This window comes from Monodon monoceros, unplaced genomic scaffold (genome assembly GCF_005190385.1).
Source record: "Monodon monoceros isolate NGI ecotype Baffin Bay Population unplaced genomic scaffold, NGI_Narwhal_1 Super_Scaffold_16, whole genome shotgun sequence".
NCBI lineage: Eukaryota > Metazoa > Chordata > Mammalia > Artiodactyla > Monodontidae > Monodon > Monodon monoceros.
In genome coordinates, this window is record NW_021703772.1 from 12,195,200 (window position 1) to 12,218,050 (window position 22,851).

Here is a 22,851-nt window from a genome sequence, read left to right on the forward strand (position 1 = left end):
CACTATCAACGAATGTTTATCAGTACTTCTTTGGGTACACAGTGCTGAGATACAAAGATGTATATATGATATGGTGTTCTGAGAAATTGTAAAATGCTAAATAAACATAAGTTAATAAACACATCAGTTATAAAACATATGTGGCAATGTTTCCAAGTGCTAAGTAAGAACTTCTAAGCAAAGTGTAACCACAGAAGTTTATAATGATTATATAGCTTTTTTTTAAAGAAAACTTAAAAAATATTAACTATATCATATACTCAGAAAAGCCCACAGGTCATAAGTAGATGGCTCAATGAATTTTCAAAGTGAACACACCCATGTAACTACTACTTGGGTGAAGAAATAGAACATTTCTAGTGGCCAAGAAGGATCTCCTTGAGCTCTGCTTATTCAGTAGCCATCTTTCTGTAAAAAATACCTTCACTTCTACCACCTTGGGTTCATTTTGCCAGTTTCTGAACTTTGTGTCAGTGGAATCGTGCAGTGATAAATTTCTTTATATATGGTTTCTTTTGCTCAACATTATACTTGTGAGATTCGTGCATGCTGTTGTGAATAGCAATAGTTTGTTTCCACTGTTGTTCAGCATTCCATAGTATGAATATATTAATAATTTTTTATCTGTTCTACTGTTGGTGGACATTAGTGTTGTTTCTGATTTGAGCTATTAGGGATCGAGATGCTATAAGCATTCTTGTAACAGTCTTTTGCTGCACCCATGCATGCATTTCTTATGAGTATGTTCCTAGGGATTGAATTGGAGGGTTTTAGGATATATCTTCAGTTTTAGTAGATATTATTTTCCAAACCAGTTGTACCAGCTTATAGTCTCACCACCAGTATTTAAACGTTTTAGTTGTCACACGTTTTCCTCCTTCTTAACTTTACCCTTTGCTGTGGGTGTGTGGTGTTATCTCGCTGTAGTTTTAATTTGCATTTCCAGCCTAATAACTGTCCTTACCATCCTTTCCTTTCTGTTTATTGAGCACTTGGATATTCTACTGTGAAATGCTCATTCATGTATTTGCTCATTTTTCTCTTGGGTTGTTAAATTTTCTTATTAATTTGTAGACATTAAAAAATATTTTGGACACAAAATAATATAAAAACCTTTTCCTTCAATGTGTGTTGCCTTTGTAATCTCTTAATTAATTGATGAATTGAGGTTAATTCATTTTTAATAAATTAAGAAATTAATTCTTAATTTTAATATAGTATAATTTATCAGTCTTATCTTGCATGGTTAGGTTTTTGTTTGTATCATGTGTAAGATAACCATCAAGGGGTTGACAAGGTGTTTCCTTCTGAGGGCTGTGAGGACAATATATTCTATGTCTTTCTCCTAGTTATCTTTTTGGGAGACACAGTTCAACACAGAGAGGGGTTCTATCAGAGCACATTGTTATCCAGAAGGGTATAGTATTTCAAGTGGGAATATGGGGGAAATCAGACATTTTACTATTTTATTATCATATTTTATCATATTTCATTGTCATGTGTGCATCTATATACAGGCAAAAGTTGAACGTTAGGGTATAGGACTATCTGGTGAATGTCTATTTTTCTTCTACTGAGTAATAATTTCTATCTTGATTCCTTTCCCTATCCCTTCCAGAACTGCCTGCAACAATTTGTATGCTAGATCCTGTCCAAAGATGTTTTGAATTTCACTATTATTATTGTTATTTTTTAACAAAAACAATCCTGTGAATTTATTTAGTATACATTTTTAAAGTGTTATTTCAAATCAGTGAAAAAAAGGAAGGGGTTCAATAAATAGTATTGGAAATTTATTGGAAATTGGAAACTAGAAATTTAAGAGAAAAATTAAATTGAATCTATAACACACAATTCCAAATTTCCAAAGCAGACTAAAAGGAAAACATTTAAAAGTATCAGCGGAATCACTTTAGCACAAAGAGCGACCTCCTGCTCAGCAGGCATGGCGCCAGAGAATTTCACTATTATTTTTAATGGAGGGTCTTCTCACCTGCAGCTGGCTGCTAGCTCTATCCATCTCCTGTCCGCGTCACTATCTACTTCCTCTCAACGATGGGCAATGGGCTTCCTGACCTTATGCGCTTGCATCATTGGAGCTGAGAACATTCTCTCCACCAGCAGCTCCTGCCCGCTCCACACTCCTGTAGTTTCTGTCAAGCTACTAGATTATGGAATTAATCTTGCCCAGAGGAAGGGGAATTTGAAAGAGCCTTAGGCCAGCAGCTCATGGTGGCTTGTTCCTTTATGATCCCGTTCTGTGGCTCTTACGTTCCTTTGTGAGCACAAAAGGAAAAAAAACCTTCCTTTCCCTTCACATACAGAGCCTAGACCTTTCAGTCTTGCACTTCTATCTCTGAGTCCTACTCACTTCCACCTAATCTAGGGCCCTTTAAGAGACTCAGCCAGATGAGAGGACTTAGAAAGAACAGATGTTTGCCTATTGGGGCCAGATCACTAAGACGTTCCTGCACGTATATTCTTCTCTCAAATATTTTTTGACATCTTCTTTGTTAAGTAAGCCCCATTCAGCTACCCTGGCCTTGTTCTCCGAATATGTATGTATGCTTTATTGCTGTCTCTAGTTCTGTCCAACCAAGAAATACTTTTCTCACCACGCTCCATTTTCTCTTTTCCCTCTAATTTCATCACTCAAGCTCTGGGCCCAGCAGTGATTAGCACTCTTTGAAGCACTGCCCTTGCTGTAACTTTGGACTATTCCCTTACTTAGAGTCAACACCCCTAGACTAAAGTCCTCTGCATGTGCCCCAGGGATCAAGACTGGAACCTGCCTACCTTCTTCTAAGTGTGGATTTAGAAGCCTTTGCGTGATGGAGAAAGACACCTCTTCCAGGTGGATGCAGCCGTGCTCCTGGACGCACTCCATGGTGAGTGGAGACGGATCCCCCCACTCAGTCACTCTCCCTGGCATCTTTATGCAGTGAACAAACTGCATAAAGAATGGGAGAGCCCTGTGCCTGGACCTCTTCCCTTTTTCTCTTGTATGAATCCTGCCCTCCTTTAGTTGCTGCCCCCGCCTTTTTTAACCTTCAAAAAGTTTATCTCTTGAATATCCACATCCAAGCCTTTTAGCTCTGGCCCACTTTGTCACTAACTTAATCACAGTGGTGGATTCAGGAGCAATCACAGAGCAACTGAAATAGCCATTTAGTCATGTTGGGGGTGCGAATCGGAGTTCCCAGAATCCTGGACGGGAAATTTGATGCCTAAGACCCGAAGTGCAAAGATATACATATCTATTGAAAGATTGGGTCCGGTTCACATTTACTATTTCAATACCCACAAGTGATTGAGATTTCATAAAACCATAAAGGAGGTAATAATATTATTCATAACAGTACATAAGTGCACTCAGAATCTAGGTTTTCTCATTGATTCAAGACAAAACATTAAGACAGCCTATCTGTTATAAAAAGGTCTTGGTTTATTAAAAATCCATTGTACAGTTGAAGTGAATTGACCACTTTTCTTGAAAGACTGTTTAAATATAGCAATAAGAAAATGGATGCATATTAAAAAAAAATTGGGTGCCAATAGCTGGTTCTGAAGCTCATTAAAACAAATGAAAGACTTGGAATGTTTTCTTTATTTTTTTTTTTTTTCTTTTTGGCAGAAATTACACATCCACATTGCAAGCTTAATGATTCTATGTTTGTGATTAAAACTTGAGTAATATTTTTTTTTCCTTTGAAGAACATAATAAATGCATGTGGCCTCCATAATATTCGGTACTTCTCTGTCGTATGGTAGAATTTCTGGGTGCTTAAAAATATTAACTCCTTTGCATAATAATACTCAGGAATAATTTTTATCTTATGGCTCCCATTATATCAATGAGAAAATAAAAATAAAAGGATTGTGTCAGGTCGGTGGCAGGATCTCACAAATTCAGTCACACATGTAACCCAAGCCCAGGGTTACGGCCCCCTGTGGGGAACTGGGAAAGACCTTATCGGATTAGTTGCCATATGGGCTCATGAAGTTGAATCATAACACCTCGCCTCCCTTCCCTGCTTCCTATCGTATGGACCTTCCGTGGGTGATATTAATTTATAAGAATCCGTATGTAATTCCAATTACGCTTAATCTACACAGAATTAAAAACACAAATCTTGTTCCCAGAGGCAATGTAGAATGCACTATTGATGAACGACTTATCTGTTCCCTGCTTTCCAAACATACCAGTTTATTAATTCCTTAGTATGTTTTCTCCATTCCAATGCCCTCCACCCCCAACAGAAAGCAAATCCAAAAATAAGTAGTTGGTCCCTAAATCGAATAGGGGCAAAATCAAATCGAATCCCGTCCCAGGAAACCCTAACATTTTCTAATCAATGGGCCTCATTCCTCATTCCCGCAGTCCTTGGTCAGCCTGGCAGCCAGCCTGGTTGGCTCTGGGCAGCAGGGCACTAAAGGATGACCCTGGTTGTCTGTTTCACAAAGCTGGAGGTTTTGCTCAGTTGCTTGGCCAATCAAATAGGATTCTATTTAAAATAGCATTTTTATTTTTCAACCTTGGCCTCTGAAGTCTTCCAGAATATTGGAAACCTGTTAAAGCATAAACATATGTCACACAGAGAGAGGGATAGTCAAAGAAATCAGGATGGCAGAGTCAAAGATGCAAATTAAAACCCAGGAAGAATCAATTACATAGGCACCAAAGGTCTGGTTAAATGATTAAATGAGACAGAAGTTCATCTTGAGATGAATAAATTACAGGAATGTGTGAAAAAAAAATGAAGGCACGAGAGACTTGTGAAAGGGAGGATGAGTGAATAGCTGTGAGAGAAGAGAGTTAATACAGGTGATGTGCACACGGTCTCAGGTTTTGGTTATTAGATTGATTAAATATGCAAAAATGTTGCCATAGCCTCTGGGTAATTGTACAAAACATGAATGCAAACGGTGGACTCCCACTGCTAGAAGAATAACAAGAGGAAAGGCTTTGCATTCCTCAGGGGGCTGTGAGCACATGTCTCTGGAAACACCACACTATTCCTCTTTGTACCCAGTGCTCTGTCCTCAAGCTTCATCATGACGAACTGAGCCTTTTGGTCTCCCTCCTGCCTGGCTGAAGAGCCCTGGGTTAGGCTGCCTTATAATAATCTCTGTCATTGTGTATGTTTCCCTAAGTGCTTTCATGTATATCACTTAATGCTTAAAACTATGTGAGAATGGCAAGCATCACTACAGTTCCAGCTTTCTGGGGCTGCAACTGGAAAACAGAGAAACTTAGGTAGCCAGTCACATAGAGCCAGGAGCTGCCCTAGGGCTGCCATGTGCAGTTAGGCAGGTTGAGCAGCACACAAGATTGCTGGTTAAGAGGGTGAAAGGCGGCTATAATGCAAACCCTGTTCTCTTCACCACGCTGTGCACCTTGACACAAGCTTTTCTTCCTGGAGGTAGGGGCATTGTTTCCTAGTTGGCAAAGGAAAAATTTAAAGACCAGCAGTGGCCCTGAGCTGGCCTTGGGTCTCCCACTCTGGTTTGGTCCTGCCCTAAGTTAGTTCTCTTCCTTCCTCTCTTTTACCCAATTCAGGGTCCTCCCTTCATCTCAGGCTCAACAGCCTGAAAATACTACCATGCTCAGTTATCTAGGTCTTTTAATTGTTTCTCAGGGTTTTTTTTTCCACGTAATAATCCTTTTAATTTTTTATTGTTCTTCACTGTTTCAAAGGGCTTACATTGTCTTAAAAACAACCTCATCCAGAAATGCTTACCCTCACCTCACAGAGAAACACCTCAGGGAGAATTTCTCAAGGGTGGGAGGAAAAGCCTGGGTTAGAGGCGGATCAGATCCCTGGTTTCAGGCCTGCTCACCGTGCGACATTGCCTCAGGCCCAACTCCATAAGAATCTCTCCTGGCTTCTTTCTAAGTAACTGTACCTATTTTTACCTCTTCCGTGAATCTATTCATGGTTTCATCAGATAGGCCAATAATACCCAGCTTCTTCCGTGCTGAAATTTGATGAAATGTCCACTTAGTTTTGGCCCAAGGCAAGGACCCTGGCTTAATTCCTTTTGTTAACATTCCTACTGAATGCTGAGTTTCCATGGGATCTGTCACTCCTCCCCACTCGTCCCCACCTAAACCTCTAAAGGGGCCAATCGATCCCATCTCCATGTTTCCTCCCATCAGACTGAATCGATTCAGAAATCATCTCTGTGGGCAGGATAGAGGAATGAGTTTTATTTATGGTTATAAATAGGATGTGGCTGGGATCCAACACCAAAATGCAGTTCTGATTATCTACCTACCCCGTCCCAGTCTGCAGAGCTGGGGGACAAAGCTTCCTATGAGGCGTGGGGACCTAGAGGAGGAAGAAAGGGCTTGCCTGAAGGGCAGGTTGTTTCCAGAAAGAGATCCCTGAGCAGCATGCGTTGTCCCATCAGGCCCCCCTGGCCCCCACCCCTAAGGGAGGCTCTTGCCACTTTCCTCCTCACTGGGGACGAGAGGCTGGTTGATGGAGAGAGAGGCAGGAGCTTCTTCCCGGCTCTTTCCTTGGGAAGGCGGAGGGAGTGGCAGAAGAGCCAGTTTTATGGGCCACGGAAGGACTGTTGGTGGCAGGATGTTCTGGTTCCTAGGAATGGAAACGGTCTTGAGGTGGCCTTAGGTGAGCCCTTTCTCAGAGCATCTCTGAGGGCTTCCGTGTCCCCTCCGTGGGGTGCATGGCCTCCTCTCCAAGACACCTCTACTGAGAAAGACTTTTGGAGTAAAATGCGGTTTATGGAGATTGGGCAACCCTCCTGGCTACTGTGTAATGGGAACTCCCGCTCTGTGGGTGTATATGAGGAGATGCTGCTCAAAGGGCAGGGGGGAAATCTCCCCTCTCTCTCTCTTTCTATTTTTTTTGTAAGCTATTAATGATTTTGCCTGACAATTCCCTGAGAAGAATTTTCTCTGTATGAATAGCAACATGAAGAACACACTCATTATGAAATTATTTATGCTACTGGATTACTCAAAAGCCAGAAACAGTGGCCTGAGACCCAGGAGACCGACTATCATCCTGATATTGGCACTAACTACCTGTGGGGTGCTGGCTACGTCTGGAAATGTCTCTTAACCACTTTGGATGTCAGCGCTGTAATCTGTATAACAAGATGGTTAGGGAATTCCCTGGCGGTCCAGTGGTTGGGACGCAGCCCTTCCATTGCAGGGGGCGTGGGTTTGAAAGATACATGTATATGTATAACAGAATCACTTTGCTGTACACCTGAAACTACCACAACATTGTTAATCAACTATACTCCAATCTAAAATAAAAAGTTAAAAAAAGAAGACGGTTATATCAGCTGGATCCTTCCAGGCTCAATGTCTCCCAAGTCATGAGCTCTGAGATCTTCAGAACAGTAAGAAGGCTCCTGGCTGGTGAGGTATTAAACATCAACTCGTTCATCTCCATAATGATTTTTTAAAGCACTAGGAAGGAGTCGAAGTTGACACAAATGCCTGGAATATCTCTAGTTGTCACTGTCTTAGCAAGAGGCCCAACGGCTTCCTTATCTGATTTACGAGTGGAGATGTTTTATTTACAAACACTGTCTAATCAGAGAAGACACAGCACACCGCAGAGAAATGTGATGGTAACAGGTTCAGAAGACTGCCGAGTAATACTTCACAGGTAAATTATCTCTGTGAACACAACCTGTTGCTGCTGAGAACGGGTTATTTCTTTAAGTCTCTGGAGCACTAAAGAAGACATTGATTTCCCATAGATACAAATCAGCAGAGAGTGTGAATATACATTTTATAGGAAAATCTATATAGGAGGAAATAAGGGAAGAATAAATGGAGTTCTTTAGTGGTGAGGATTAAGTATATGAAAGACTATATTGTTATAGATGCTCACTCCTCATTTCTGTGGGATGGTAAATGAGGGCAGCTTACAACAAAGAAAGGAACATTTTAACTGGACAATGTCCATTTTTACAGAAATGTTCAGGTAAGGGGAAAAAGTGAGACAGCACTAAGCCAGATTCCAGGAATATATGTGGCAGAGGTTTTTTCTTTAAAGTTCAAAATTGGTATTCTGCCCCCCCCCTTTTTTTTTTCCTAAGGAAATATTTTGAAAACTGAAACTTGTACTGGGAACTAGTGACCAGTCATAAGTCTTTTCTACCCTGGAAACTTGGTTGACATCCAATTTGGACAGATTAGCTAAGTGTTATTCCAATTATAGTCCAGCCTGGTTTTTGTTTTTGAAATTGGGTAGTTTTATTACAATTAATTCACATTAACTTCAGCTAAGAGAAAATATTACACCATCTGTCAGAATTCCCAATTTTCTTTTAAGCTGGTGACCTTTTGTAAGTCTTGATGGTAGTATACAGCTTGTTCTTGCTGTTGAATCTACTGAGGTTAGATTCTGTTTATTTCTGAAGCTACCAAGTAGACCATCTCCAAACAATAAATATTTATCCTCTTTAAATGAAATGTGCAACTTAAAATTATAGAAAGACTCAGAAGTAAAAGTGACTTGCATAGGCTCACACAGTTGGTTCCTGATATGGGCAGGACACCTCTTCTCTCTGTTTATGGAGAAGAATTTTGGAGAAGAAGTTTTGTGGTTGCCATGATTTTGAGATAAATGGATACTTGAGTCTCTCTTTCTGTCACTTTCTCTCTGTCTCTCTCACACACACACCCAACTTTTAGTATATATATTATAGGCAGAAAGAAACCAAATGTATTACTTACAATTATAGACAAGTCTTACGTGTCTGGGAAATTCAACTTGAAAATACAATTCATCAACAGTAAATGGCAGTAGGGGGATATGAATGGCTTGAGGCCACTTCCACATTACAAATGCATTGGGAAATCCCAAGCCAATTTACTATCTGTTGAGTAGAGGAGAAATTTCGGAAAGACTGACTCTAGTTTGAGATATAGATAGATAGATAGATAGATACAGATATAGATAAGTGTATGTATGTACAGGCACAGACACACACATACACACGGTGCATTTTAAGAAAACAACACACATACTGCTCTATTGCACTGTACATCTCCAGCGGCCATCATTCACATGAAGTACAGTGTGAATGGTAACCCCTACCCATGCTCCTGCTCCAAATTGTACAATGTGTAGTGCTGGACATTACTTTTGAATATGTCGGAGTTTTCATCACATAAATGTTTAATTTCATCAGGCATGTTTTAAGATTCTTTTAAAACTTCTTAATCATGTATGAGTTCTTAGGTATCATTTTTTATGAGTGAACTCATTTTGCCAGAAAACGAATTGTATTTAGAAAATCAATCTAATTTGGATGAGGCTGCTGGATTTGACAAGACTTACTTCAGAGGTTGTTAATTTGTTATAAGTAGATTTAATGTAGGTGAAACCCATTCTACTTGTTGGGAAGATAAACAGTGAAACCAGGAAGTTCCCCAATAGAGCATAAGCTAAGACAATTCTCCCCTTGGCATCTACTGTGATGTCTGGAATTCCTAATAATAGTCATCCCTTTGAGTCATGGCCTTGTCTGCAGAAGGGCTCCTACAGGGCCTTGTTAAAATTATGATGTGCCCTACTCAAGTGGGGCAACATGTACCCCATTAACCATTATTGTTAATTCAACAAATAAAACATTTATTAAGAATCTTATATTTTCCTGACAGTAAGCTTTGGTTCATGTATAATTCCACTTACTTCCAAAGAGAAGTTGAACCAACCTAAAGTAAAAAGCCTATACACACAAACTTGTTCTAAAAGTGTAATGATAATTATCTGAAAAGGCAGATGACGAGAAGTGTGTATGTTTTGATGGGGTGTTTGAGTGCGTTTAATAGTTGTGTTTGCAGAGTGTCGGTCATGATTTACTATTCCATTAGCTAGAAGCATGATCTGCATGGGATAAATTCATTAATATGCATTTATGGTCTTTCCTCCATCTCCCCACCCCTGGTGCTAAACAATGTTCTCAGAACCATTACACACTTTCCACAGCTGAGTAGAAAGTTTTGAGATGGACAAGCCCCCAGTGTGTATTCTGGTTCTTTCCTGCTTTTGCACATATTTTTCCTGTTTAGCTTCAACATGTTGATAAGTTTAAGGGATGCCATTTCTCTCTACTTTTTTTTAACCCACATTTGATTGGAGAGTCAGCACTTATTTTCTCTTCGGAAGTCCTATCTCATCAATGGAAGCTCTGTGAATGAGAGCAAAATGCACAAGCGAATTCAGGAGGAGGGATTAAAGATTCAGAGTTTATATCTGAGAAGAACACAGATTCGAGGGACTGTAGAATCACTCATTCAAAGACAAATATAGATTTAAGAATCAATTATTTATGTAGAGGTTTTAGTTCAAAAACCACAATTATATAATTTATTTTTCTATATTCCTCATGGATGTTGCTTCTTGTGTGATTGGAATGTAAGGGTTATGTATATTCATTTAGAAGAATGAAGTGTGTGTAGAGGATATTTGTTTGAGGTGTCCAGCAACATGTGCTCTTTCCTTCTCTTTGCTGACCATCTTCTACTCTGTCTATTTGATTCAGTTAGGCTGTCATATCTGATGCCAGGAGTGGAGTCTATGACTCAAGCTTGGCCATTCAGTGCATCAAAGCACCTTAACCACAATGAGTATTGCAGAGGCGGAAAGGAGTGAATCAGGGAATATGCAGGAGCTCTTGGGAAGAAACATTTTCTCTTCTCTGTTGGATTGAACATGGGAGAGCATGAGCTTGGAGTTGTCAGTAGTCACCACAAGGAGCCTGAAAATTAAGTCAACACAGTAGGAGGCACAGTCAAGAGATGGAGAAATTTCAACTCTAGGGCTTTATTTGAGCCCCTGGATCAAACCATACCTGAAGCTAGAGCTCAAGTGTGGGCATTACCAATGACAAACTCATAAGCCCCCAAAAGGTTCTGGTTAGGTCTATCAACTTCTTCAACTTCTTAAACATAAGCAAATGCTGAGGTCTTCAGACATAAGGGTTATTGAATATTATCTCGTTTTTTAAAGATTTGTGAACTTTAATGAATTTAATTTTTATTCCCTCCCTTTAAAAAAAGAAATCACTCAAAGATTTCAAGTTAAATTACAAGAAAAGCTATCCTTCTGAATTCCTTCAACTACATGTAGGCAGTTTTACCTTTCTAACTTTCACAATAATTTGCACCACTTCTGTGATAAAGTTATTTGTATGCCTGTCTTACAGGCATACAGTTTAAACTTTAAACAAGTTTAAAATTCTTTGGAGAAAGAACCGGTCTTGTACATGTTATAACACGTTCCTCTCATACTACACCATATACATTAATTGAAGTTACTTGAAAGCATGTGTGAAGTCAGATTATGGATGTTTAAAATTCAGGAAGTGAGCCAAAAAATTAGGTAAAGAAATTAAATGTGGAGCCAAGATTTATTGATACTTGAAATTAGCCATTTTTAATCGTTGACTACCCAGTAATGAAGGGGAAGGGACATATGTGGAACCAGAATAACAGCTAATCCTTGTATAAGATAGGCTTTGTTTCAAAACCATTCAAAGACATGTAGTTACACACAGTTATTTACTAAAAAGGTTGATTTAAAAAGGTGGTGAATTTTCTCTACTTTGTCATTTGTTTATGTGTATATCTCTTGCACTAGACTGGCAGCTCCTTAACTTACATCCGTAAGGCTTGATGCTCAATTCATATTTATTGAATGAATGAATACAGTATAGAATGAATGAAAGATTTTTTTCCTCTTATCTTTATTGCTCATTTTAAGCATTTCCTTCTATTTTTTTCCTACTGCTCTCTACTGTTTCTGCCTGACATTTGGGTGGCTCATTGTAGGGTGTGTGTGTGTGTGTGTGTGTGTGTGCGTGCACTTGCATTTTTGTGTGCGTATGGCAGCAGTGGCGGGAGTTAGGGGTACTGTGAACCTTGGATCTTTCTAGAACTCTTTAAAAATATTTCTGCCTCTTGCTTCAGTTCCCTGTGTGTATATTGCATTTACATTTTATTTCAGGTCTCAGGTGAGGTATCAGAGCACAAATGGATGGCTTTGATTGTGCATATTTTGGGTGCATTGGTTGGGAGGGTGAAGAATATAGGAGATGCCTGTGTTCTTCACATTGCCACAGAACTGGCCTTGCTCACAGGGATTCTGGCTTTGTCTGTGTGAAAGGAACAGCCAGACTGTGAAACAGTTTGCCTGTTTTGGCCCCTTACATTTTTGGATCGTTCCATAACCCAATCAATTGTGTAGGAATTGGCTCTAAGTTTGCCCAAATGTAGTAAGCTGAGTACATAGGCACACTTAGGTACTTGCATGGCCACCCCCACTGTGCCTGGCCTGAGCATCTTGTAGACGAGTCCAGACTCTTAGTGATTCAGGACGTGCACGGACATCATGGGAGGCAGGAGAGAGTTAGGGTTAATGGCACAAGCTCTGAAGTTGGACTGTCTGGGTTCAAGCTGAGGCTCTGTCACTTACTAGCATGTGGATTTGAGTATGATATTTGCCTAATATGTGTTTCAGTTTCCTCACCTGTGAAATGGGGATAGGTCTTACCTCACTGGGGTTGTTATAAAAATTGAGTAAGATAATCCATGAAACATGCTTAGCTTAATGCCTGCCAAATAGTGACTCTCAGCAGTTGTTGGCTATGATCCTGTCATCATCGCCACCACCATCATCACCTCCATTATTATTAGCATCAGCGTCATCCATAGGACAGCTCTTCTTGATAACTAGGCCAGAGGAAGGAGTGTTGAAATTTGAGGAAGGAATACGAGATTTCATGTCAGGGCAGATGATCTTTAAAAGTTGGGGACCACATGTAAATCAGGTTAGGATTAGGGTTTAAGCGCCTGTGGATGTACTTGCTTCTTCTCCTTGATGAGATCAAAGGAGATCAAAAGCTGGATCAAAAGCTGGATCATGATTTGTTCACTGAAAATCTATAATAGTCCTTAGGTAATTTATTATGGGTAACTTTTTGATGGTGAGTCGTAAATATTACCTTTGTGTAAAAAGACATATGCAAGCAAAAACAGTCACAGGGATTTACAAAAGGCAAGATGGGGAAACAAGTTAAGAAGATCTCTCTCTCTCTCTCATCTATCTATCTATCTATCTATCTATCTACCTATCTAATAATCTATCTATCCATCCATCCATCTAATATATCTACCTATCTATCACTGGTCTTTATATATAAAAGCAGCTTTTTTGGGTTTCTGGTTTCTCTTTTCTCATATAAATCTTGGGGATCTCTGTCATATCTTTATATCATAATTCCTTTCTACTCCAGAAATGACAGCAAAACAACACTTGGAGAGAAATGTATTCCTATGTGAGCTACTGCATGAGTGTATCATATAATATGTGGTGGGTGCAGCTGTGAGGTCTGCTGGCAGAGGCAGGATTTGAAACAACTCTGGGAGAGGGACCACTCCTACTGTCCCAAAGCCTGGGATGGGTGGAAGGAACACATCAAAACACGTTCTCTAAGTAAGCAACAAACTAGAAACCCTTATTGTGCCTTTGTGACTCTATCAGTTTGTTTTTGAGCTGTGAGTTGTCCTTAAGTGGAAAGTATAAACTGCAGTGATTTCTGAGGACATCAGCTTCATTATTCCCATGTCCAGGCTCACTCAGTTTCCCTCCTCCAGACAACAGCTTTGCCCAGCCTAATGCTGCTTGACTGTTTAGAATTCCTGACTAGTTCTTCCACATTCTTCAACCCAGAAGGTATAATAGTCTTTTATGGAAGGGCCACCTTCTATTTACCTTCTGAGAAGGAGGGAGATTAAAAAAAAAGAAGGAAAAGGTGAGATACAGTGACAAAGGCACAGAAATAGCCAAGACACTGGACAGAGACAGGAGAAGCTGATCCACATATTCCAACTTTGGGCTTGAAAGGAAATAATACTTTATAAGTCCACACAGGAACTGCAATTCTGCTGGGTGTTTTTTTCTCCTATGGAATATGTTCCTTTTTACAGAGCTGAAAATTACTTTTCCTCTTCTCTAGGTTTCTTTCTTACCCTTGGTTATGTTCCTTTATAACATGTACTTCTCTTTCTCTTTTTAAAGCTTTGTTTTCCTTTGTTCTCCTTCCACAAGACCTTTCTGGTTTTCCCTTGCTTTCTTTAAATTGCATGTGTGTGTGTGTGTGTGTGTGCTTGTGCATGTGTCTGTTTGAATAAGAGTCTAAGGGGGAGGAAATTTAAAAACTGGGGAAACCAACTGAGTTTGGAAAAAGTTATGTTCTATGAGGCACATTCTTTTTGCCATGTGTTTTGAGACACATATCCTGCTCAGACGTGCAGTATACCAAAAGAGTGCAAACAGTGGGAAAACTGTCTCCCTTTCCAGCTTCCATATAGGTTACATGGACCGAGATCACAGCTTCTAGGATGGAGAGGTAACTTTTCTGCTTTTAGGTGAAAAGTCAGTCAAGAGACAGCACTTAGCACCTGGTGCTGGAGTCTGCAACAGGACACAAAAGTTATTTAACAAGTTGCACAATGAAAGAATGTTGTTTGTGCAAGACCTGATGAGCAGAAGTGCTTATTAGGTGTACCTTGTTAAATCAGTGCCTGATTTAATCATAATGATTGTCTTTTGTGGTGGGGTTAAATTACAGAGCATCTGCTATGTAAACAGGTAGACAATTGAAGTCCCACTGGAAAGAAAATCACCCATCTGGGCGCTCCTGGAAATATCTGATTCCTCCAAGGTAGAGAAGAATTTGAAAAATCTGACATTACAGCATTCAGGCAGCTGGGGAAAGGAGCTGCAGCTTTTACTCCAAGACACATATACTTTCGGTCTAACTTTCACTCCCGCAGGATGAAAAGCAAACCCAAACACAGCTAACTCATAATCACTTTTCCTATTCTGGAAAACCCTTAAGAGCTGCTTTAAAAGTTATGGTTCTTTCGGGTTTCCTTGACTTTTAAGTCTTAGGTAGAGCCTGCAATTGTAATTACTGTGCTTCTCTCTTCCAAGACCTGAAAAATTTAATGGGTACCTCAGGAGAAAAGTTTAGTTTTGTTTTAAAACTGTGCTATGTTAAAGCTTGGAAATATTATTTATTTTTCATTTCAAATCAAAGTCATTAAGTCATTATTAAAAAAATGTTCAGTGTTTGGAGAGTAAGGTCATATACCTCAAGGTCATATGAAAAGTTTTACAATGGCAATTCCCGTGGAACTTATGAAATCTAAAATACAAGGGTTATTTTTATTCTTTGAGATTATTTTAAAAGTAATTGAAAGATTCTTTTTTCTTCTTAAAGAAAGAATACACATACAAATGCACACACACATATACACTACATTTGGAATGACTAACATGATTTACCAAATAAAATTTATCAATGATCTCTTTTTAGCAATTGTCTTTCTTAATATGTAAAGTTCTGTTAGATTCTGCTGCATCATTTAGTACCTGTGAGTTGAAATAATATTTGAAATATTGTTAGATATCATGTAAAAGGAAAAAAAGAGGAAATCAATTCAAAATAAATACTAAATATATTCACACTCAAATGTAAATGATGCCAAGAAAAAACAGTGGTGAAAAGTTTTATTTTGGAGTAGTGCTTTGGCTCTCTATAATTTCATGCTTATAAAGCACACACATTCTATCTAAATTGGCTCCAAAAGCCTTTTGTGTCGTTATTCATGACACACACGCCTGGTTCTGGACCTCAGTTTCTACCCAACACCCAATATAACATAAACCTTATAAGTGTGAAATTAAGTTAAATGACGTATGTCCTATAACTGTTAATAAGTATGCAAAAGCATGACTTAATTTTCTTGATTTTTTTATTATGCACTATTTTATTTTCTAATAAATATGTTTTGCTTAAACCTCCAAAAGACAGGAGTTTGAGCAATATACGTCTGTCTAAACCCTGTTCTGCAAATAATTTTTGTTTGCTTCCCTAGGAAGTATAACTTTTGACCCATTTGAGATGAACTCTTCCATCTGAAAAACTTTGCTCTCAAAAGTGATGGGTTTTGGGCTTCCCTGGTGACTCAGTGGTTGAGAATCTGCCTGCTAATGCAGGGGACACGAGTACGAGCCCAGGTCTGGGAGGATCCCACATGCCATGGAGCAACTAGGCCCGTGAGGCACAACTGCTGAGCCTGTGCGTCTGGAGCCTGTGCTCTGCAGCGGGAGAGGCTGCGATAGTGAGAGGCCCGTGCACCGCGATGAAGAGTGGCCCCCACTTGCCACAACTAGAGAAAGCCCTCGCACAGAAACGAAGACCCAACACAGCAAAAATAAATAAATTAATTAATAAAACTCCTACCCCCAACATCAAAAAAAAAAAAGTGATAGGTTTTAAGATGTAAATCAAACACTAACATCTTATTAACAATTCAAAAGTAACAAGAATAAAATATCTCAACTTTCACTATACCTCTAGGTTTGAAGGCAGTCTGTATTAAATGACCAAGGTGTGCAGTGAAATTTGAGTACCATCCCAGACTGTAGGCAAAATATATTTCACATGTCAACCTTAAGATACAGCAATGTATTATAGTCTGCCTTCTTAGAATGCCCTTCTCTGTCCTTCCAAGTTACCTACTATTCAAGGACAGATCAAGTGCTCCTCTGTGAAGCTTTCCTCACAGCTCCTGTCTGATTTCCATCACATGCAGGAGTTTCCCTCTGCCATGTTCCCAGCATAACTCTTCACACATCTATTGTAGTTATTGTATTATAATTATTTGGATGTGTATATTGCTAGATGGTATATTATTTGAGAGAAGTGAGCATGTATTTAGCTATATGTTCTCAAAACTGAATCCAATATCAGGCATAGAATAGATGTTTAATAAACATTTGTCACATGGAACAATACATTCAGCAGGAAACTTCAAGTCCTGTCATCTGGTAATCAGTGGCTTTCAAGGTCTCTGTACAGTAATGTTCTGTAAAAGCATTTCTTTTCATCAGAACTGAGAACACACACAAGCACAACTGACAGTTTTATGACACAGCATTTTCCTTCCCTCAGTAGGTGTGATGTACACTGATTTTTTTGTATTGCATTGTATCATATTCCATTCCATTTCATCCAGTCCTACCCTACCCTATTCTATCCTATTCTAATTTTTAAATTTGGCTCTAATCTACTACATTGATTTCCTGAATTACTTGGTAACCCACAGTTTGAAAAACACTATTTCATCTTTGTGGCTTTTGGCACTCTATTTTTAAAATTATGGTTTCAAGGTAATCTGTCCTATTTTTAAAGGCTTTCAGAGATTCAGATTATTATAGCCGTCTTCTAAACACTTGTTCCACTGGAAATAATCAATGTAGAAATAAAATGTTACTTCAAAATCTTCCTATTAGAAAATTTCTTCCAATGCTTCTCTAGTATATTTTGTTCAAGAGATTAGCAAAATTATCTAGTGCTGATTTTACCCAGTCTACTACAGTGTCCCATAAGAGGTGCTAAGGACTGAAGTATTAAAAAGGTCATGTGTCCTGATAGTTGACTGGAAGCCATGACACATAGCATATCTGAACTCATGTAACAAGAAATCAGTTACCAAGAAAATTGCGAAAGAGTTTTCTTGAAATAACTACATGGAACACTCAAAGTTAAAGTCTAAGAAACTTGTAATTCTTGACTCCAAACCCACAGAGAAAAAAATATTGAACAAAATTATTTCCATGATCCAGGAAGTTAGTACCACAAATCAACTTACAAAAACATTTAACTACACACCATGGTCATCCCATCCTGCTGTGCTTCAGTTACAATGGGGTGACTACTCACAAGGAAACCTTCACTGGAAAATGTATAGTCAGGAGGCAGATCCTTTTCTCTGTGAAGTCAGAGAGAACTAGTCAACTTCTTGCTGATTTTCATGATCTTATCTACCATACATGGGCTCTTCAAGTAAAGATGGTCCTTCTGAGTAACTCAAAGGGATCCCTTTTGGAAATGACAATGTTTTTGATGTTTTGTCATGCCTGAGCTAAATATAAGCACTGCATCTTACTATCCTTAATGTGGGGCTTTTGATAGGTAGGTAGATACCGTCTTTAAAATCCAGCAGAGTCAAAAATTCTTTGACTCTCCTAACTCAATAAAGTTTTATTCTCTAGAATTGCACCGTCCAATATGGAGGCATAAGCCACGTGGGACAATGGAAATTCAATTAAAATTGAATAAAATAAAAATTCAATTATTGAGTCACAGCGGTCACATTTAAAGTGTTCAATATCCATTCCTGCAGGAGGCTCTATTGAACAGCACAGTTCTCAATAGAGAATGTCTTATTTGGTTAACATCTGATTTCTTTGGTCGTTTGTCTGATTGTTGAAAAGGAAAGGTGGCAGGAGGGTTGAGATGTGATGGTGGAGACTTGTTCATTCACACAGGAAAATATTTATTTTTGACTGTATAATGGCCTCTTATCTTACAGTCTTTATTCCCTCTATAAGTGTGTCATTGACATGGGTCCATTCTAGCTCCTGATTTGATCTTTCTCCTCACTGCTTCCAGAGGTACACTGCTCAATCACAGGTCAGTGTAAGTCTATTTTTTCTTAAGAAAACTTCAAAATGCTCAGAGTACCTTTTATTCTTGTTTTAGATTCGACCTGGCATGAATCAGTAGCTCTTAATCTCTTCCTCTGTGTAGCTTTGTTCTGGTGACACTCTTAGCCACCTACCCATACATCTTTAGTCCTTGGCTGTCACTGTTCCTTGGAGCTCCATGAAAGGTGTCAATGCCTCTTGGTTCAGTTTACATGACAGAACCTTTGTGAAAACTTCTGTGATCCCGTCAAACTCAAACTCACCCCTACATTTTTAAGTGCTCACAGCATTTTACTTGCACCTCTACTACAGCACTTTTTTTCCCAGTTAGAGTTTTACATGTCTAACTTTCTCACTGGATTATAAGCTTTTTGAAGAAAAAGAGACCCGGCATCTTTGTATCCTCCACAGCTTTCTACACATAACTGCTTAACAAGGTAGAGAGAGAGTTAAATTTAATTTGGAGTGAGGAATAAAACAACTGGCTAACTGAAGTTGAGTGAGAGTTTGCTTCAAGAAACACTGCTGGGAGTTTGGTTGGGTTGTGAAGGATGCAGACAGGAGGAGGACTGAACTTACCACAAGAAATCTAACCTTGGCCGCCCTGAAGAGCATAACAGAATTGTGAGGCGGCACTGCAGGCTGCCAATGTTTCATAGGTCACAAAACACCACAAGGCATTCCTCCTGATGGAGATCAAGCTCAGGCAGCATGAGTCACTCTCTCCCTGAGCTCATGGGGCACTTAATCCACAGCTCTACTCTGTTCTGTGTCCTTAGGCTGGGCACTTTTTGCTGTCAATGCCACCATCTTACTCCATCTCCCCTCCCCACCGCATGCTCTGCTCCATCCATCCTAGTTCCTAGTTTCATACATTCCATAAGGAGGTTCTCAGTAAACTGTAGCTGAATGAATCCAACTGTGAGCTAAGAAATGAGTGAAAGGTGGCCACAGGTACAATGTAAAACATGTAAGATTGTCAAGTACAAATAGGAATGCAGAACATGTTGCCAGAGTTATTTTATTTATTTTCAAACAGCGTGGGGTCTTTGGGTCATCTCCCCCATTTAACCCAGCCATATCTTGGCATGCCTGGAATTCTAAATGCTGTTTGATCAATCATCACTTTTTTTTTTCCACAAAAGGGCCTGTTTTTACTAGAGATAAAACTCTCTTTCCTCATCTTCAAAAGGAAGCTCAAAATGTTTAAAAAAAAATTCCTCCCTTTGACTTTTCTCTCTCTATGTTTCCTGGGGTCAATGTGAAGTGAATTTGGAGACTCAGAGCTGGGAGTGTGAGGAACGTGGAACTCTTCCCAAGAGTGGGAGGGAAGTTCATCAAAGCACACTTGTGGTCAAGGAAGCTTAAAAATAAAGCTGATTTCTAAAGGTGAAAAAGAAAACATTCATTAAGCTTTCAATAAGCTGCTTTTTTTCTTAAGAAATTAGCTGATTTACTTACCATAAAAAAAAAAAAAAAAAAAGCTGTGGGCAGAGGAATACGTAATCCACTCTTCCAAAAGGATCCTTTGAGTAAAAAGAACACATAAATTCTAAGAAAAGTTAGTTAGAAAGAACAGTTTATTCTCACTGGTGCCTTCTCATCACATCAGTATTTATTCCCTCCAAGTGCACTTTATTTATTCATTTTAAACCATCATAGGTGTCTACATTTTGGTCAGGACATAAAGAACTTTTCTTACCACGAAGACCCTTTGGGGACACCACGTGGAGACCTCAGCTATCCTTTTAAATTCTCAGAACTCCAAAATCTAATGTCTGCAGAGACAAACAGGAGGGCTACTGCAAGAAGGCAGAAGCCTAAGTAGTTAGGATGTAGGCTTCTTACCAAGAAAATCACTGGGCTGTTCCAACACGAGCTGGTTTGCCATCAATCCATAAGATGGAGATAGGGTGTGCCAGTTTCAGACTGTGTAACTTCTATTTACTGAAACTGTAACACATATTCATTGTAAGCTACAATTATCCACAGTTTAGTCTGTTTATGAAACCGTTTTGTGGTTATTTATTAAAAATAAAATTTATGTGTGCTTATTGAAGCTATATTTTGGCAGGCAAAAGAGGCTGGCAGAAATTTTTGAGTCAACAGCCAGGCTCCAGCCACTCTTTATGTCGTCATATAAAAACCTGTCAAATAATATTTAGTTTTTAATCTTTAGTTACAAACATAGGGTTCGTAATGAAAATATTCTGTGAGTAGTTCTCCTTGAAACAAGAACCCGGGTGTTTGGATTTCAGTAAAGGTGATAATTAAGTTTCTGGCTTCTTTAGGGGCAATCTGTTATTCCTTTCCTTCCACCAACTTCTATTACCTGTTTTTTGTCCAAGTTCCTCATGTCTTTAAAGAGCTGTTTCATAATGATTTTTAAAAATATAAGCTGTTTATCTATCAGTTCTAAAATCCAAAACCAAATATATTAGCATTATTAAGAAGAAATTATCCTGCCAATATTGTCATGATTGTCTTCTATTGGAGATCTTTTGTATGCAAATGGATTATTTATTCTTATGAAACTTTTTAGTTATTTAAATTACCAGTCTTACTTTTCTAATGCCTTCTAAGAAGGAGGTTCTTTTTAAACAGACCACAGGTGTTGACTTCAGGAATGTATAGTTCATCTTAATGAGATGAACTTACAAATAAGCCAAAATGACAGGAGTTTGTTGACAGGAATCCTGAATGGAAAGAAAAATGTCATTAAGTAAAGGACCTTTGAAGTAGAGAGAAGAAATATACTATGAACAGTTGGAATAAAGTGATTCTTTGCTTTGAATCTACTTGCGAAAAAATCAGAGGGAGAAGAAGGACTTAGTATGAAATTATTCAAGAAGAAATCTTTCCTGAAAGGGAGTTTCTGAGATGTGATAAACAGGAGTTGAAAAAAGACTGCCCAATGTGCTTCTTGCTATTGCCTGAAATACCTTCGGTGTGAGTCATCCGGAGATTGTTGCGTAGTTGCCTTGAAAGAATTTCTGATCCCAGATAGACATTTTATGTATCAATTGTCGCCTGTCTCTCCACCCCCTTTCTCCACTAGAATTTGGCTTTGGTTCTAGTAGGAGAGCTGTTTTGAGGGTGCCCTTGTTGATAGTGATTTGATCCTGCAATTTAACATTTGTTGCCAAGCTTGCAAGTTCAATTCCATACATGTTTTATTTATTGGGCATTTTCTGTGAGAAAAGTTCTGTGCCATCTGCTAAAATGAATGTCAAGTTTTTCTAACACAGAGCCATTCCTGGAAGAAGCTTATAAAGTGATAAAATATATCACTCATGAGCGATCTGTATACCATAGTCTATGGGAGTTTGGGTACCATTAACATGATGAAACCTTATTTTGTATCCATCATGTACAAGAATCCTGAGACCTGGAGGAGTTTGGTGTATTTGAAGACAGAGACTCAGCATGACTGGAGCGGGAGAGTGGCAAGAGAGGGATCTGTCTGGATCAGTAGGACCCCAAAAATGCCATTGCAGGGTTTCAAGCAGGGCAGCAAAAGGCTAGCGTAGATTGTGCTCCTGAGGAAGCAGTCTGAGAGAGCTGAGTAGGAAGGATGTTTACAAAAGAGTGATCTTGGGCTTAATACCTGTAGAAGTTTGGGAAAGAGGAAGGATTCGCTAGAGAAAAGAGGTGATTTGGGGTTTGAGCCCAATGACAGCCTTGGCTGACCACACAGGGAGGAGTGTTCCTCCAGAGTGGTGCAGTGATGCTCGCTTATTTGGGCATTACTACCTCCACACTCAATCATAATTGGATAGGGGCCTCCCCAGGATGGGGTGGCACCTGGGGCAAGGCAGTTCTCTGCAGCCAAGCGAACCCTGAAGGGGCTGACTCACTCACATCACACTCAACTTCTGCATAATAAGTTCTTCATTGAAGCAGAATCTGAGTGGTGTGTCTCAGTGTCCACCAAAAAGAGTGGATTGGGAACCCAGTTAGGTGCTCTTCGAGCTGTTCGATGGGAGATGATGATAGTTTGAACTATAGGAGACTTTTGAGTTGCAAGGAAGAGAATGGAATCAAGATATTTTGACATAGATCCTATAGGAACAGAGGATGGATTGGATGAGGGGAGTAAGGGAGAGAAAGGTACCAAGGATAAATCTCAGAGTTTTGGCACAAGCAAGTGGGAGGAGAGATACCATGAACAGAGAAGGGGAGTGCTCAAGGAGAATTGTAGGTGGGGGGAGGGTAGTGATGGGATTAGAGAGCTTTCCTCTGCACAAATTAAATTTAGTATGTTGGTGATTCAATCAAGTGGAGACATCAAGCAGAA

General features: G+C 39.2%; 1 long non-coding RNA gene across 1 annotated transcript in view; it reads left to right on the top strand.

The window, feature by feature from the left end:
• Positions 1 to 2,773: 2,773 nt before the first annotated feature.
• The window catches only part of LOC114897167, a 54,445-nt gene continuing 34,367 nt past the window's right edge, over positions 2,774 to 22,851 (top strand). The window contains exon 1 of the long non-coding RNA XR_003794021.1: positions 2,774 to 2,888. This is a non-coding gene — a long non-coding RNA (uncharacterized LOC114897167). The remainder of the gene's footprint in view (positions 2,889 to 22,851) is intronic.